Source organism: Macaca thibetana, chromosome 9 (genome assembly GCF_024542745.1).
Source record: "Macaca thibetana thibetana isolate TM-01 chromosome 9, ASM2454274v1, whole genome shotgun sequence".
NCBI lineage: Eukaryota > Metazoa > Chordata > Mammalia > Primates > Cercopithecidae > Macaca > Macaca thibetana.
In genome coordinates this window covers 107837286-107854556 of record NC_065586.1, presented here as the reverse complement: position 1 = coordinate 107854556, position 17271 = coordinate 107837286, and the positions used below count along the sequence as shown (strand labels likewise).

At 36.2% G+C, this 17271-nt stretch overlaps 1 protein-coding gene across 7 annotated transcripts in view; it reads left to right on the top strand.

Annotated features, from left to right (window-relative positions):
• BBIP1 (BBSome interacting protein 1) overlaps positions 1-17271 on the top strand; it is a 1212900-nt gene that overhangs the window by 407328 nt on the left and 788301 nt on the right. Inside the window, exon 1 of one of the 7 annotated variants that reach the window (XM_050804433.1) lies at positions 12099-12103. The exons of the other annotated variants lie outside the window; for them this stretch is intronic. The gene's annotated coding sequence lies outside the window, so the exon portion shown is untranslated. Of the gene's footprint in view, positions 1-12098; positions 12104-17271 lie in introns of those variants that run through there. 7 annotated transcript variants of the gene reach the window in all.

Below are 17271 nucleotides of genomic sequence, written 5' to 3'. Positions count from 1 at the left end.
AGCATTTAGCCATGTGAGGGTACCTGGAGAAACAGCAGAAAAACCAGCCAGCCAACCCACAGAACTGTGAAAAGTGAAAACCGGTTGTTTTAACCCACTAGGTTTAGAGATTACTGATTACATAGAAATAGGTAATCATGACCATGGGCTAGTTCCATGGGCTAGTACCATGACCATGGGCTAGTTCCATAAGTCTAAGAAGCCTGAGTTGTCTCTTCCATCAAATGGAAATAATGACATTCACTCTACAGGAATATTGTGAGGATTAAATATAATGATGAGTTTGATTGCCCCTACAGTGGTCATAGAAGGCACTAGGCTTTTAAGAAATTATCTATTTTTCTTACCATTTTTGCTGCCTCCATATCTGTAGGAAGAAAAAACGGTGAATTTGGCTTCTATCATAAAAATTTTGCTGAAAATTTTCCATGCAAATTGTTTTATAGATCCATCGGGGGTGGTTAATCAAGATGAGAAAAGTTTTCCTTGTCATAGAATACTTTTGGAAGTTAATAAAAGGAAAAACTGACTTGTCAGAATAATAACATTTGCCTAGCTAATATTGACTTATTTTCAAATAATTCATTGAACTATGCATTCTGACTAGCCAGTAACTACTAAGAGAGACCGTGTGATGATACTAGTTTAAAACAGCATATAATAAGCTCAGAACATAATTGAGGAAAACAGCTTATTCATTTTTGAGATGAAAAACATCACCCATCACATACCTTGATGCTGACTCAAGCTCAAATATGGCACAAATGATTTGCTACAAGACTATATATTTGCAGAAAATGAAGTCTAATGGTGTAATTATGGAGAAAATCACAGCCCTGTTTACCAGGCATTCTAAACAAAATTTTTCAAAAGACGTGCGATGGTGGTAGATCAGTATGTTTGAAAAGATGGTGTACTTTGAAGCAGCTAAAGGATCTAGAGTGGCTCAGTCCATTGAAAACAGATTTACTGCAGTGGGGAACATCATTATGCCCCAGGGACATTCAAGCGGAAATAAACAAAACAGGAAGAATATAGGATGATGAAATTACTTTGGCCCTATTCAGTATGTTGTGTAATGGGATTCTCAGGCTGTTACTGACTGAGTTGGTGAAAACTAGAAAATGTATGCAACATTACTGGAGAGATTATCAGTATAAAAATACAAAGCAACCCAGAAACTAGTCTGAGTCAGACTTCTGGGGAGGTTAGGAATGATGTAAACTATTTTGGGATTTGAGATTTTTTTGGGGGGCTTATTTTGGCAAGTTTCTGTAAACTTCTTATGTTTAAACAATAAATTTTTATGGTAACATGTATTACAGAATACACATTAAATTGCAGTAGGAACATGGCAGACTTACAAGGGTACGTGTCTTAGACCCAGAAGGTCTTATTTCTAGTTACCTTTACGTGACTTTGAATAAGTCACCTCATTGGGTCTTGGCCTCTACGTCCTTAAAATAAAGATATTAGAAGTTATCTATCAGGTATTTTTAAGCTCTTAAGATGCCTGATTTCCATTAATTTTGTGATTTAAGTTAGGCAATAGTGGCAGGCTAAATAGTGACCTCTAATGAAATCTAGGCTCTAGTCTTGGGAACCTTTGATCCATGACTTACATGGCAAAGGGGACTTTGCAGATGTGACTAAGTAAAGGATTTTGAGAAGGGATGATTATCCTGATTATCTGGGCAGGTTCTAAATGTAATCATAAGTGTCTTTATACGAGAGTCAGAGGGTGATTTGACTACAGAAAGGGAAGTAGGAGATGTGACAACAGAAGCAAAAGGTTAACGTGATTCGACAGAGGAGTTATAAGCCAAGGAATGGAGGCAGCCCCCAGAAGCTGGAAAAGGCAAGGAAACCAATTCTTCCCTGAAATCTCCAGCAGGGATCAGTCCTGTTGACAACTTGACTTTAGCCTGGTTAAACTGATTTCAGTCTTCAGTTCTCTAGAATGATAAGAAAATGAATGTATATTTTCAAGCCAACAAGTTCGTAGTAATTTGTTATCACAATAAGAGTAAACTAATATTGCAGTAAAAAACCATAAGATCCACTCTGAGATTTAAATGACTTAAATCATGGAATAGTAACTACTGATTTAGCCATTTATTGGAGCATTTTTTGGCACTAGCAATGGGATAGATGTGAAACCTAGTGCTACAGTTGAGATATGTTAGAGTTGTAGGATGCACTTGGCCTGGAGTTACAGCAAACTTAACCCACACAGGCTGAAACATTACAGACAATTTATTTGCTTATGTAACTAAAATGTCCCAAGGCTGGCCAGAGGTCAGGAATTGTTTAACCAGGGGTCAAGGTCCATTTCTCTACAATGTTCTCAACTCTGCCCTCCTCCATATCACGGTTCATACCTTAAGGTGGCAGGAAGATGACCATGAAAGGCCGTACGTGCATACATGGCAACGTCCAGAAGAAGAGTGAGCATATTTCTTCTGGAATTTCTCTCAAGGGTGAGGAAACACGTTTCCCAGCAAACATCCTTCCCCTTATGTCTATAACCAGGGAGTGTCCTGTTCTAGTCAGCTTGGGCCTAGATCACCCAATGAATCCATGTCATGAAGAATTTGATTACCTTTACACCTTTTGTACTGCCAGCAGAAATGCTGTTGGAGTTAGCTTTCCCTGAAGCTGTGTGCAGGAGAGGTGGATATCTGAAAGAAAATCATGGCGCTTTTCAAAATGGGGAAATGGATTATAGGAAAGCAACTAGAACTTTACATTGTAACAATCTACATATATCATGAAAAGATGAAGTAGGGGAGGTTAAAGTGGAATTAAAGAGGGGGAAAATACTGTAATGAAAGCTATTCTAAAGATATCCCAAAATACTGTGGGAAAATGCACAAACAATGTGGAAGAATGAAGAAACCTGACTGGGATGGTTTAAGGTTACATTATTGGAGGAGTAATGTATAAACTGAAACCTAAAAGGTGAGTGGGAGCTAGTAAGATGAAGAGGGTAGCATTTCAGGCAGGAAATAGATTGTTAAAAGCTAAAGTATGAAAAGCTTAATGAGGTCTGAGAGCACAGAGAAATTCAGTGTGGCTGAGTAAAAATTGAGGGGGAGAGGGAAAGGGTGCCATGGTACATAAAGCTGGAAAACAAGTTTGAGGCTGGATTTTTGTATTAATAAATGTGTGGTGTATGCATTTTACGTGCATATAATGTGTACATTTTATAGATCATGATAAGGAGTTTGGTTTTCATCCCAATAACAGTGAGGAGCCAAGGTTTCCATGGTCATAGGACCACAGCATAGAGAACTAATTGAGAGCAGAGTAGACAAAACATTGCAATTAATTGGAATTAGGAGCTAAAGAAGAGTGAGCTGGGTCAAAGACTACTTAAAAAGTATCTGGGTGAGTGAAGGATCTTTAGGTAACCAGAAATGAGTTTGAAGTACCCCAGGACCTTAAGGAGAGATATTGAGTGGGCAGTTGGAGAATGAAGATAAAGAGAGCCCATGGTAGAGGTATCACTGTCTCTAGTACACAGATGAGAATAAGGAGTTGAGGAGACATAAATAAATTTGTCTGAAGTAATGGGACGGAAAGAGCCTGATGAAAGATTCAAATCTAGGTCTTCAAAGCTCATGCTCATAAAACCTCCACCATTTGAATTGCAGAAGTTCTTTCTAGTTAAGAAATATCTGGAAGATGAAAACTGAAGCTCAGAGAAGTGATTTATTCAAGGCTATATAGTCACTAGGTAATAGAATTTGGCCTTAAGAGCAGGCATTTTAATGGCAACTCCATCGCCATTTCGATTATGTGGCACTATCTCTCTGTAAAATTTTGCTTTCTGGGGACGTTGTTGTTTCCCTTTATTACATACAGAAGCAAATCTTTGACTTGATTGGCTTAGTGACGTTCTGCAGAGAAAAAAAAAAATGTCAGACTGGGCTACCTGCCTACTGCAGTGGTTCTCAACCTGGATAATTTTGATCCCTAGGATACATCTGGTAATGCTGGAGATGATTTTCTATGTCATAATTGGTGTGGGGGTGCTACCTCGCATCTTGTGTGTAGAGACCAGGAATGGTGCCCAACATTCTATAATACACGGGCCAGCCACCCACAACATACCTGGATTAGGATCCCAGGTCTACCTGGGTGTTTTCTATGAATTCATTCACTTTCCCTATTTTTTCCTATGATAGTATCTGTCTAATAGGCTATTGCCATAACTAAATGAGATAATCGATATAAAGCATTTAGAATGGAGTCAGCAAGGATTAGTTTTCTCCACCGTGTGTTAGCTATTGCCATTACCAGTGGCCATGAGAATATGATAAATGTAAAAGCATGTTCTGTTCAAACACCTAAAATGATTTGAATGTATAGATAAAAGGTTTTTTTTAAGATAACTGTGATGGGTATTTAATTCTGCTTGGCAAACAATAAACTTACTTTCTAATAGATTTGTTTTCTAAATAAGGAACGGAATATGGATTAGTAAAACAGAGCCTTAAGAGTTTGGCTATATCAGCAACAATGTGATTTAGGTGACGTACGTGGGAAGTGATGGGGGAAGGAATTGAATATTTCACTGTATAAAGCAGTAGCTGAGCTTACCCTTTCTGTGTGATTAATGAATCATTCCTCTAGAATGGTAGGGTTGGCATAACCTTATGGAAAGGGATTTTAAGCTCATAGACGAAGACTAGAGTTTCAATTGCCAAGTCAAATGCGAAGTTTTCTCATATATCTGGTTTTCAGTTTCATACCTATAAAATGAGAAAGTTGGATTAGATAATCTCTAATGTTACTCTGGCATCACCATCCTAAGATGAATCAACACTGATCTTAGCAAAATACTGTTAATCTAAGCTTTGCCTTTATGTCATTGCTATCCTCTTAGCATCATTTTAAATACATGCAGTTTATTGATCATACCCCTGGAGGCTGATGGGTGGCATTTTTAGAAGGAAACTTTCTAGGAAATATTTAAAATAGTTTACTCCTAAAATTCAAGTTATGCCCTTACAGACACCACACTGCAAGTAAAAATATATCTTTTCTAGGTGAAGACAAGTGGTTTAGACAGCAGTTACAGAGGATGCATAAATAACTGGATTGGTGCCTTACCCTGAGGCAAGTTCAGTGAAGGGTTTTGCCCTTGCTTCTATTTGTCTTCTCTTCCTTCTCCATCTCTCATAGGGTCATGCCCCATCCTGCTGTTCCCTTAAGGAAACTTTCTTTGCAATTCAAGTATTTTCTGTGAGCTCTGAAGAGACATAACTTTGGTCTGTGCCTTTGTAAATTCTTTCTCCTCTTAGTGATTTATTTTTTAAAACTGAATTGACATAATTATATACACTCATTTTCAAAATTATCGAAAACACTGAAATGAGTAAAGAAGCAGAAAAAAATTATCTGTAATCTCACAGTCTAGTAGCAACTGTGGTTGTAATTGTCAGAAGATAAATTTTCAACACATTTGGTTAAATGATCTAATTAGTTTTTATTTCTAGTTCATAATTTGGGTAGCATCTCATCTAAAAATAGAGGGGTCCTATAGTGGGCATGACAGGACAGTCGCTTTTTTATAAGGTAGCTTAAACAGGAACAAAGAAACATCAGCATAATACAAAAAGTGGATTAACATGATTAACGTGAGACTGCTTCAGGTTACTTTCCTTGTGTTAAAGTAGTAGGGACTTCCTTGTCATTTTGGGTAACACTGGCGTATTTAAAGATTTGGCTAGTATCTTTCTTTCTTGATTTCTTGGAATATCAGATACACAGTTTACTTTTTGTTTTGTGATGTGAGACTTTAGCATGAGTGACTCCATTTTGGTTTGGTCTGTTGAGGTCTAGTGCAGAAGCTCAGTTGAAATCAGTGGCCTCCTATACATTTTAATATAGTTCAACATTTTAAAATATTTTATGCCTTTTTTATATAGGTGATTGAAAATATTTTAACTTCAAACCTTTATTTTTTTAGCATCATACCATAAGCATTTCCCTATCCCATTAAAAATTCCTTTATAATCTTTGACTTAATGAATGCAGATTATTCCATTTAGGGATCATATGCCTTCTCAATCAGTTTCCCGTTTTGGGGCATTTCTTTTTTTTCACTATTATAAGTAGTAAAAGCTACTTATGAATAACTTTGAAAATAAATCTTTATCTGTGCACCTTTGTCTTTTGTTTTTAATATATGCCTAGAGTTTCAGGCTTTGGGTCAAAGGGCAAAAGGGGATGAAAACTTTTTTTTTTTTTTCTTAAGACAAAGTCTCCCTCTGTTGCCCAGGCTAGAGTGCAATGGCATGATCACGGCTCACTGCAGCTTCGACCTCCTGGGCTCAAGTGATCCTCCCGCCTCAGCCACCTGATAGCGTGGACTGCAGGCATGAGCCACCATACCCAACTATTTTATTTTTCTACTTTTTAGAAGAGTAAGGGAGCAATTTTAAAAGGTTAACCACATTGTTTTCCTAATTGTATTAACTTACAAACCCATTAGCGTGTATGAAAATGCTTACTTTTATGAGATGAGCCAGATCAAAGGAAGCAGCTTCACTAAAGAAGTATCTAGATAAATATAGTGGTATACACTAGAGTTTTAAAATTTGAGAACAGAGTCCTAGAAAAAGAATTCTAAAAAACAGATCATTAGCAACAAGCATGGAGAAGTTAAATGCAGATGTTTGCCTTTCTGTTTTTATTACACAGCTGAAAGGGCAATGATTGGCTTCTTGTTTTCCCTCACCAATCTACCAGCTCAATCTCTGGTAGATTGGTAAGGGAAAATATTTGTTGATTTCAAATCGGAAGTTCATTTTCTCAAGGTGGAATTTTCGACAGCTCTCTTCATATTGCTATCTAGCTCCTTATGCTGGGTCAGGGGCAAGCTATGTTCAAGCAGAACTAGCCAGATCAAGCCAAAGGTATTAAGTGATAGAACTCATAATTCATAAAGCAGACGTTATTCCGATTGGTAGTATCTATAAATTATTCTATATCTTCAGTATCTTCCAGTAATGGACTTACTGCAAATGAATATGGAAAGTTCCTCGAGGCCATAGAAGGGCGTAATAAACCATTGGGGAAAGGTAGGATGATTGCCAAATGGAAACCAGCAAAATGATTCAGCCTCAGTTCTGTGTCACATGGGGAGATGGAGGCCACTGCAGGAGACAAGGGGAGGGAAAAATCAACTGTGAGAACTGTGGTTACTGGGAAAGCTGAGCAGCTTTTGAATCTAAAAAGAGAATTAAGAGACACTTGCATGTTATCATGACTCCCTAAGAGTGATACCTGGAGGACTGGACTGAAGAGGGAGAAAGAAACAGAATAGGAAAAGTAAATATTGGGGGTAAGGTGGCAAAGGAGGCAGATTTCAATTCATGTGGATTCTATTTGATTTGAGATTGTATTGAACCTCCTCCTGAAAAGACAAGACAGCCTACAATTCTAAGTCTAATAAATACAATGGAAGACATGTAAGATTTTTGACCCGAAGTGGAAATCTTGCATTCTTTAGACCACATGGGATATGGCAATTCACTGGCAGGATCCAAATAGAACTCTTTGTCTCTACCACTCAGTGTTACTCAAGGTTAACACCAAATACTCATGGATCTCATGAATTCCCGGGAGTTTCACATAGTTATATAGTCCATAATTTTAAAAACATGGCAGCTCTCCTGAGAGTATATACCCACAAAAAGGCAGCATGTTTGACATTTTAGGTAATTTCAGGATTATGAGGAGAGCCCCAAAGGGACTCAAAAGCTAGTTGCTAGGATTGGAATGTGTCCTTCGAAAAGCATGTATTGGACACTTAATCCCTAATCCAACAATGTCAGGAGGTAAAACTCGAAGAGTGGTGATTGGGCCAGGAGGGGTCTGCCCTCATGAATGGAATGAATTCCATATAAAACGATGAGTGTGGCCCCCTTCTCACTCTCTCTCACCCTTTCTTTACTCCTTCACCATGAGAGACCACAGCACGAAGGCCCTTGTCAGGTGCCAGGTGCCAGTACATTGATCTTGGGCTTCCCAGCCTTGAGAACCATGAGCCAGTAAATTTCTGTTCATTACAAGTTACTCAGTCTCAGCTATTCTGTTATAGCAGCACAAAATGGATCTAGACATGAGTAGAGGGGATAAAACACAGCTCAAGTAGTTACTGTTCACTAATGCAAAGGAAAACCGACAAATATCAAGAACATAAAAGAAAATGTTTTAGGGAATCAAAAAAAGAAAAAGTTCCTTTTGACTAGCATGAGCAATGTACAACTAAAGTGGGAGAAGGGGACTTTAGAAGCTAGAATAGGCCGGGTGTGGTGACTCATGCCTGTAATCCCAGCACTTTGGGAGGCTGAGGTGGGCAGATTACCTGAGGTCGGAGTTCGAGACCAGTCTGGCCAACATGATGAAACCCTGTCTCTACTAAAATTACAAAAAAATTAGCTGGGCATGGTGGTGTGCACCTGTAATCCCAGCTACTTGGGAGGCTGAGGCAGGGGAATTGCTTGAACCAGGGAGGTGAAGGTTGCAGTGAGCGGAGATTGCACCACTGCACTCCAGCCTGAGCGACAGACTACTCCGTCTCAAATAAATAAATAAATAAATAAATAAATAAATAAATAAATAAGCTAGAATAGCACAGGCAAGGTGTGGTCAGTTGGCAGTGGGCTGGCTTGGTTGAAGCCTGGAGAACATTTTGGACAGACGTTAGAAAACTGTACAAAAGGTGGGACTTGAATGGCTAATGGAGGAGTAAAGACAGGATTTGATTTATTAGATAATGGAGAGGTGAAAGGTTTCTGAGTTAAGGGATGAGGGGATCAAATTGTGCTTGCAGAAGATCAACCTGCTTACACCCACATTATTCAAATACTGCTGTTAGGGGGAATAAAGTCTCAATTTCCTGTACTTTCTGAATGTTTGTTGAGGAGGAAACAGCCAACATAAATTATTTCACCATCTTTAGGGAACTCATTTGTAGGAAGATATTGTATAGCTGAGGCTTCTCGGATTATACATATGCACACAGAGTAAAGAATTAGGGCAATTATTTAAAAATCTTGACTAGAAGGCTCACATTCACTTGACAAATCCTGATTGTCAATGAAAAATGGTGGGTATGGCTATCATTCCTTGATTTGATTTGGGGTTGTTTGCTTGAGTCATTTAGATAATTGCCTTTTTTTCCTCACCTTTTCTGGTTTCTGTACTCACAGCCCTCATGTGTCAAGATACTTAAGGGACATGAAGAAACTCCCTTCCCTGGTTGTGTTAGGAGCTCCTTTCCCAAGTTAGACCCATTTTTCTCTCTTCGTTTCCCAGTCTAGACTTCAATCTCAAGAGAGGAACTTCAAAGTGGAGCTCTGTCTAGATTGAAACTCAGCTCCTCCTCTCTTTTCAGCTCCTTTGAGGAAGTTTTGGAATGATTTCCCTTGGTAGACAGGAAGCAAAAGTTAGCAGGAACCCACTGAATCACAGGGAAATTGTCTTGATAACCTGAATACTGTTCCCTCAAAAGGTGACACTCCATAGGAACTTAGATGTTCAACATTGTTCTTTTCAATGTTTCTAGGTTTGTTTTAGGGAGGAATAACAGAAAGAGAGGACGATATCAATGACATCTGCCTTTCCATATGTATTACATGAGTCATTTGTCTATGTAATTAGTATGATCCCCCCAAAACACTTGAATTTAAGGATCATTATTTATTTTTCTTAATAAAATAAAACCTAGTTATGAGCTCCCATTCACTAGAGCCTTCAAAAGTTGCTTTCTCTGTTGTGTTTTAGGAAGTTTTTGCATGGTAGACAGAAAAGGGGGAGAGTCATGGACCTTAGTTTACTTGGTCGTCAGTGTAATTCAGCCAGGTGACCCTATTATGACCATATGCCTGTTATGGGATCCTCACTACAGAGAATCTGTCCTTGCTATTGCTTTTAAGACTTGGCATTTAAAATCCATAATCCAAAGGCATCCCACATTTGTTCCCCATCTGGGAAACTGCTGGTTGGCCATGGGTCTCTGCCCTTCTCAGAACCACTCCAAACTGTCATTCCCCTCTTGGTTTCTCTTTCCTGTCTTCTGAAGGCAATGCCTGTTGCTTCTCCAGATGAAAAAGAGAGGAGAGAGAGAGAAAAAATTAGTTAGTTTTAGGGTTTTAGGTTTCAGTGGATAGGATGGACTAATCAGTGCTTTTAGAAATATAATTCTTCTCGTGCCTGGGATAAACATTGTGATGTGGAATCAAAAACAGTTGTAATTGTTTCTTGGTGAATTCACAGTAGCTTCCTCCAAATCTCTGAAACATTTTTTAGTAGGTTTTCTTTTTGGTAGGGGCAGGTGACAGGAATTTTGAGTGTTTCCTTTTAATACTTGTCTATCTTTGTTTAAAATAGCAATAAGTTAAATAGCCAGGGAAAGAGTAAGGGTAGGAGAGACCTGAGAAAAATATTAGGAATTGAGATACCGGGTTTTCTACAAGTTGTCTTATTCCTTCCTAACCCAGTAGGTGAGCTATTTTTAATTATTCTTTTAAGAAAAAGAATAACCCTTTATGGCTGCAGGTCTTGGGCAAGGAGGTCATTCCTTGCCTCCTGAGAACGTGAAGCCTGTTTCTCATACCCTTTTTCCAATCCAAGTCCGTATCAAATCCATAGTGTTAAGACCTGGATCTGACTCCTGTAACTCATGGCTTCCTGCTTCTTGATACTTTGAATTTCCTCTTTATTTTGGGTACCCAAAGAATCTCTTCCTTTATTTCCACCTTGGCCACATATCCAACCATTATTTTGTTTGTTTGAATGCAGGACTTCCAAGTGTTTGCAAAGTCTTTTATTATGAAAAGTTTTTTGATTACAAGTTCAGTATCTTTAATAGCTACAAGGTTATTTGGATTTTTTTTTACTTTTATTTTTGACTTAGTTTTTGTAAGTTGTGCTTTTCAAGGAATTTTTCCATTTCATTTAAGTTGTTGAATTTATTGGCATATATTTGTTCATAATTTCGCATTACTATCTTTTAATATCTCTAGGGCTTATGGTGATATCCCCATTTTCATTTCTGATATTGTAATTTGCTTTCTATTTTTTAAAAACTATTCTTGCTAGGGGAGCTCAATTATTAAAGTACAATAATTTCAAGAATGAAAGTTTGACTTTTAAAATTTGCTCTACTATTTTCTTTTTTTAAATTTCTGCCCTTTATTATTTCTTTCCTTCTATTTATTTTTGGTTTGCTCTACTTTTTTGACTTCTTAAAGTAGAAACTTAGATCATTGATTTTAAGGCCTTCTTCTCTTTCCATTACAGGCATTTAAAGCTGTAAATTTCTCTGTATGCATTGTACAACATTGTGCATCTCATGATATTTCATTATCATTCAGTTTGGTGTATTTTATAATTTCCCTCCCTCCCTCCCTCCCTCCCTCCCTCCCTCCCTCCCTCCCTCCCTCCCTTCCTTCCTTCCTTCCTTCCTTCCTTCCTTTTTTTGACAGAGTTTCACTTTTGTCACCCAGGCTGGAGTATAATGGCCCAATCTCGGCTCACTGCAACCTCTGCCTCCTGTGTTCAAGTAATTCTCTCCTGCTTCAGCCTCACAAGTAGTTGGGATTACAGGTGTGTGCCACCACACTGGGCTAATTTTGTATTTTTAGTAGAGATATGGTTTCACCATGTTGACCAGACTGGTCTGGAACTCCTGACCTCAGGTGATCCACCCATCTCAGCCTCCCAAAGTGCTAGGATTACAGGTGTGAGCCACCGTGCCCGGCCAATTCCTCTTATTTCTTGTCTCTGTGTGCTACTTAGAAGCTGTATTATTTAATTTCTACTCGTATGAGAATTTTCTAGATAACTTATTGATTTTTAATTTAATTCTCTTTTGGTCAGAGAATATACTCTTGAAGGAATGCAGGGAACTTCACCCTAAAATAAGGCTCTCTGGTATAATGAATATTTTGAATTAAAGGCCCAAAGGTATCAACAGATGCTAGAAAAGACTTTTCTCTTGGCTACATAGCAACCAAATGGACCCATCAAGAAGAACAATAGTACATCACACACCAGGGCCTATGGGGAGGGGGGAGGGGGGGGAGGGGGGAGGGATTGCATTGGGAGAAATGTAAATGACGAGTTGATGGGTGCAGCACAGCAACATGGCACAAGTATACATATGTAACAAACCTGCACGTTATGCACATGGACCCACAACTTAAGTAAATAATAATAAATAAATTAAAAAAAAAAAAAAAAAAAAAAAAAAAAAAAAAAAAAAAAAAAAAGAACAATAGTTTTTCTTTCCCTCCCTGCTATATCATTATCTATTTGCAGAAAAGAAGATTGAGAATGTAACCACACCAGAATAGACCCATTCACAGAATACCGTCCATGTCTCAGGCTCATGCAGTTTCCAAAGAGAACCATTTACAAATTAATCTCTCATCTACATCTATTCATTCTCCCTAGCAATCATTTATTGCCCCTTGACAGAATTACCTATTTCCCCCTCCCCCCTGAAATAAGAATATATAAGTATTGGGGCCCTATGGAGATAATGAGTAATCATTCTGTCTTTCTCCCCTGTGTACATGTTAATAAATTTGTATGTCTTTTTTCTTACTAATTGGCATTTTGTGAGTTGATTTTTCAGTGAACTCGCAAAGGGTAATGGGGAAATACTTCCTTTGCCCCTCCACTATTTAAGATGTCAGTGTTTTGAAATTTACTGAAGATAGTATTTCCCAGCTTTTGGTATTGTTATGGTGAACGTTCCCAGTGGATTTAAAAAGAATGTGTATTCTGCAGTGTTTTGGTATGTCTGTGACTCTGTCATAGCTGGAAGCAGACAGAGGCAAAGTCGTTTCTAAATCAGCTTAGGAAAATTGTCATCAGTACTTTTTCATGTCAATAAATATTAATTAAAATATTCAAAAGAGTTTATTACAACTTGTTTAACCACTTCCTTTTTGTTATCATTTACATGGCCTCTTCCTCTCCTCTTCCTTCTTTCTTTCCTCTTAGTCTTTTTTCTTTCCTTCTACTCATCCTCTTGATGGTTTAAAAAGCCATTTTGTGCATATTTATAATTTTTTTTTAGGGTAAAATTCCACAGTGAGAATTGTTGGGTGAAAGTGTCGGTTCCTTCCTGACCAACACTCATCCAGAAAGTTACTACTGATTCCTATTCAGAGTACATGTGTAAACATTTATCTGTACTCCTACTAGTAGTGACTATTTTAATTTTAAAAATTTGTTAGTCTAGAGAGCTGAAAATGTTTGCAAATTTATTAATGTTTGCAAATTAATTAAATTTGCATTTTCAATTACTAGTGAGTTTAAATATATTTTATATGTGTATTGGTCTTTAATACTTTTATAAATTATCCACATCTTTTGTCCTTTTTTATATTTAGGCATTTCTATTTTTCTTTTTAACTTAGAAGTTCTTTTTCTGTATTAAAACTTTTAATCATTTATCATAGACAAAGCAAATATTTCTTTTTAAGTATTTCTATGGCAGTTTTTGAGGCATAGGAAGTTGTACTCATTAAGCGATTTAATCTATTTCTCATTTTTTGTGGTTTTTATTTTGCTTATTTTATTCTTGGAAAATCTATGTCTCAAAATCAGGTTTAATTTTTCCATATTTTCTTAAGTCTGTAATGCTTTTACTGATCTATATAGACAACATCTTCTTGTTTGGTATAAAGATCTAATTTTGAAAAAATTTGTAAACTTATTACCCTACCCTGTTTATTGAAAAATATTTTTTCGTCATTGACTTCTGATAACTGCCTTCACAATTTATTAAATTCTTATATGCTGTAAAACTTTTTGCAGGCTTATCTATTTTGTCCCATTGATTTTCATCAGTATTTTTTCTTGTGCCAGTGTAACATGTTTTAATTGTCGTAAGTTTCAAATACTTTTTAACATCTGCTGGGGCTTGACTTTCTTCTTTTCTTTTTCCTTTTTAAGGGAGAACTTGGCATTCTGTCTAATTTGAATTTATATAACATGTATACACACATATTTATCATATTCTTTACTCAATAAGTATTTTATTGAAAATATTTATTACAATAATAATTTATTTAAAATTTAAATTAAAATAGTTTAAAGCAATTTGAGTTACCATCTTCAATTCTATTTCCCTGCCGGTGATTCCAGGGGAAATCACTATTGTGAGTTTAACAAATTTTCATTTATTACATTTAAAAATAACTTAGCACACATGTATGTAAATCCACAAACTAAATGAGAGGTCTTCAAAAAGTTCATGGAAAATGAATATTATGAAAAAACTATGCATGGATTTCAAATTTTTTTGCACCAAAATAAACTCATGCTAACTTTTTATAACATGTCTGAACAGGATCTAGTTTGAGGCACTAAGAAGTATAAGACACTAGTTTGAAAAAAGCCCCTATCAGAGCAACATGAATTCTGCTAAAATTTAAGCAAGAACAAATACAAAATTTATTGTGAAGCTTGGGTGAAAGAATGGTGACATCATTGATGCTTTACAGAAAGTTTATGGGGACAGTGCCCAAAGAAATCAGCAGTTATTTATTTACAAATGGATAACTCATTTTAAGAAGGGACAAAACAATATTAAAGATAAATCCTGCAGTGACGGACTATCCACATCAATTTATGAGGAAAAAAATAATCTTGTCTGCGTCTTGATTGAAGAGGAGACACAGACGAATAATTAACAGCACAAACAATAGCCAAAACATAGACATCTGTATTGGTTCCGCTTAACAATTCTGACTGGACAATTAAAGTTGAGCAAATTTTCCACGCAAGGGGTGCCAAAACTATTGTACCCAGAGCAACTCTGCAGAGCAGAGCTTTCAACCGAAATTTTAAACAAGTGGGATCAAGATCCTGAAGCATTTCTCCAAAGAATTGTAACAGGAGATAAAACATAACTTTATCATTACAATCCTGAAGACAAAGCACAAGCAAACCAATGACTACCAAGGGTTGAAAGTGGTTCAGTCAAAGCAAGAGCTGACTGGTCGGAAGCAAAGGTCATGGCAACAATTTTTGGGGATACTCAAGGTATTTTGCTTAACTTTCTGGAGGGCTAAAGAACAGTAACACGTGCTTATCATAAGAGTGTTTTGAGAAAGTTAGGGAAAGCTTTAACAGGAAAATACCCAAGAAAGCTTCACCAGAGTCCTTCTCCACCATGACAATGCTCCTGCTCATTCCTCTCATCTAACAAGAGAAATTTTGCAAGCGTGTCAATGGGAAATCATTAGACATCCACCTTACAGTCCTGATTTGGCTCCTTCTGACTGCTTTTTGTGTCTTAATCTTAAAAAATCTGTAAAGGACACCCATTTTTTTGTCAGTTAATAGTGACAAAAAAATCTATATTGACTTAGTTAAGTTCCCAGGACCTCAGTTCTTTAGAGATGGACTAAATGGCATCAAGACACTTAAAAAAATGTCTTGAACTTGATGGAGTTTATGTTGAGAAATAAAGTTTATATTTTTTATATTTGTATTTTAATTCAATTTTTCCACCAAGTTTTTGAAGTCCCTTTGTATATGGTAAACTTTTTAGTACTTTTAAAGTTTACCCAAATTGTATCCAATGTATGTCTTATGCTATTTTTTTATTTATTCACTGTCATTAAGTTTTTAACAACTACCCATTGATATGTATGCAGGTCTAGATCATCTTGACCACTGTATAGTATAAAACATTTTTATTTTCAATATTTCCATTATTTGTGTACACTTAAGGTGTTTCCATTTGTTTACAATTACAAACAACATTGCAATGAATGTCCATTCCTAAGTTTCCTATATTCATACTCAGTTATTTTAGGATATATATCTGGAAGTAAGTATCAGGCCACAGAGTGTGAAATTTTAAATTTTATGGATATTGCCAAGTTGATCTCCAGTGTAACTCTGTTGAGTCAACTTTCTATTAGCAGAAGACCATTACTCAAACCCTCATGAACCTTCACCATTATCAGACTTAGATATTGACATTCTGAGTGAAAAATAATACATCATTATCCTTTTATTTTGCATTTCCCTGGTAATTACTAAAGCTGAACACCTTTTTATATGCTTATTGGCTACTCATATGTCCATTTCTTTGAATTGCTTGTTCGTATTTCTTGTCCACATTTATTTTGAGTTATTTGGCTTTATTCTTATTAATTTCTAAGATTTCCTTAGCTATTCTGGATATATTTCTATTCTTACACTGAAACATTTTCTGTTGCTCTGTTGCTTGGCACTTAGCCAGCTTAGAGGTGTGATTTTTCATGATGAGAGTTTTAATTTTGATGTAGTCACTTTATTCCTTTATGGTAAATTCTTAGTGCATTTTTAAAAAAATTATAACTGCCAGAAATTCTATACATAGCCTATATTGTCCACTATAAGAATTTAAATAATTATTTTAATGTTATTTTTAAAGTGTATATGTAAATTATTTTTTGCATTTTATCTTATATAGGACCTTTTTTGTCCTAGAAAGCCACTGAGTAGTCTATTCTTCATTTTCCCCCATTGATTTGTGATAGCACTTCTATTATATGCTATTTATGATGTATGTATAAGTTTGTTTCTGAGTTCTCTGTTCTATTCATGTTTATTTTTTGTACTGGCTTCACACACTTTTAATTACTATAGCATTACAGCAAGTCTTAGTATCTGGTAGAGAAAAGTCCTTCCTGTTATTCTTTAACGGAACTGTTTTAGCTGATTATTATTCTATTCATATGAAGTTCAGAATATGCCTGTCATATTTTGTATTGCACTGAATTCAAAGATTAACTAGGAGTTAAAGAACACATTAAGTCTTCACCTTAAGTAACAAAATGTGACTCCTACTTTTCAAATTTATTCAACTTCAATAAAGTTTAATAAGTTTCTCTATAAAGTTTCTAATTTGTTGTTAGATTTACTCCTAGTAACCTTATAATTTTAAATGGTATCTTTTCTTCCATCAAATGTTATGGAATTTAGTTGATCCTAGTATAATGAAATGTTGATAATTTCAGTTAATTCATTGTTTTGAATATTAAAATACACTGTATTCTGTCAAATTATAATAATTTAGATCACAGCTCTCTAATTTATCTTTTTTAGGATATTGGGTTTTCCATATTAGGCTCATATTTATTTTGATAAGTATACTTGGCACACAAATCAGCTATGGCCGAGAGGAACTAGATATTCACTAATATTTCCTCCTCCTGCCCACATATCTCAGCCTATCATTCA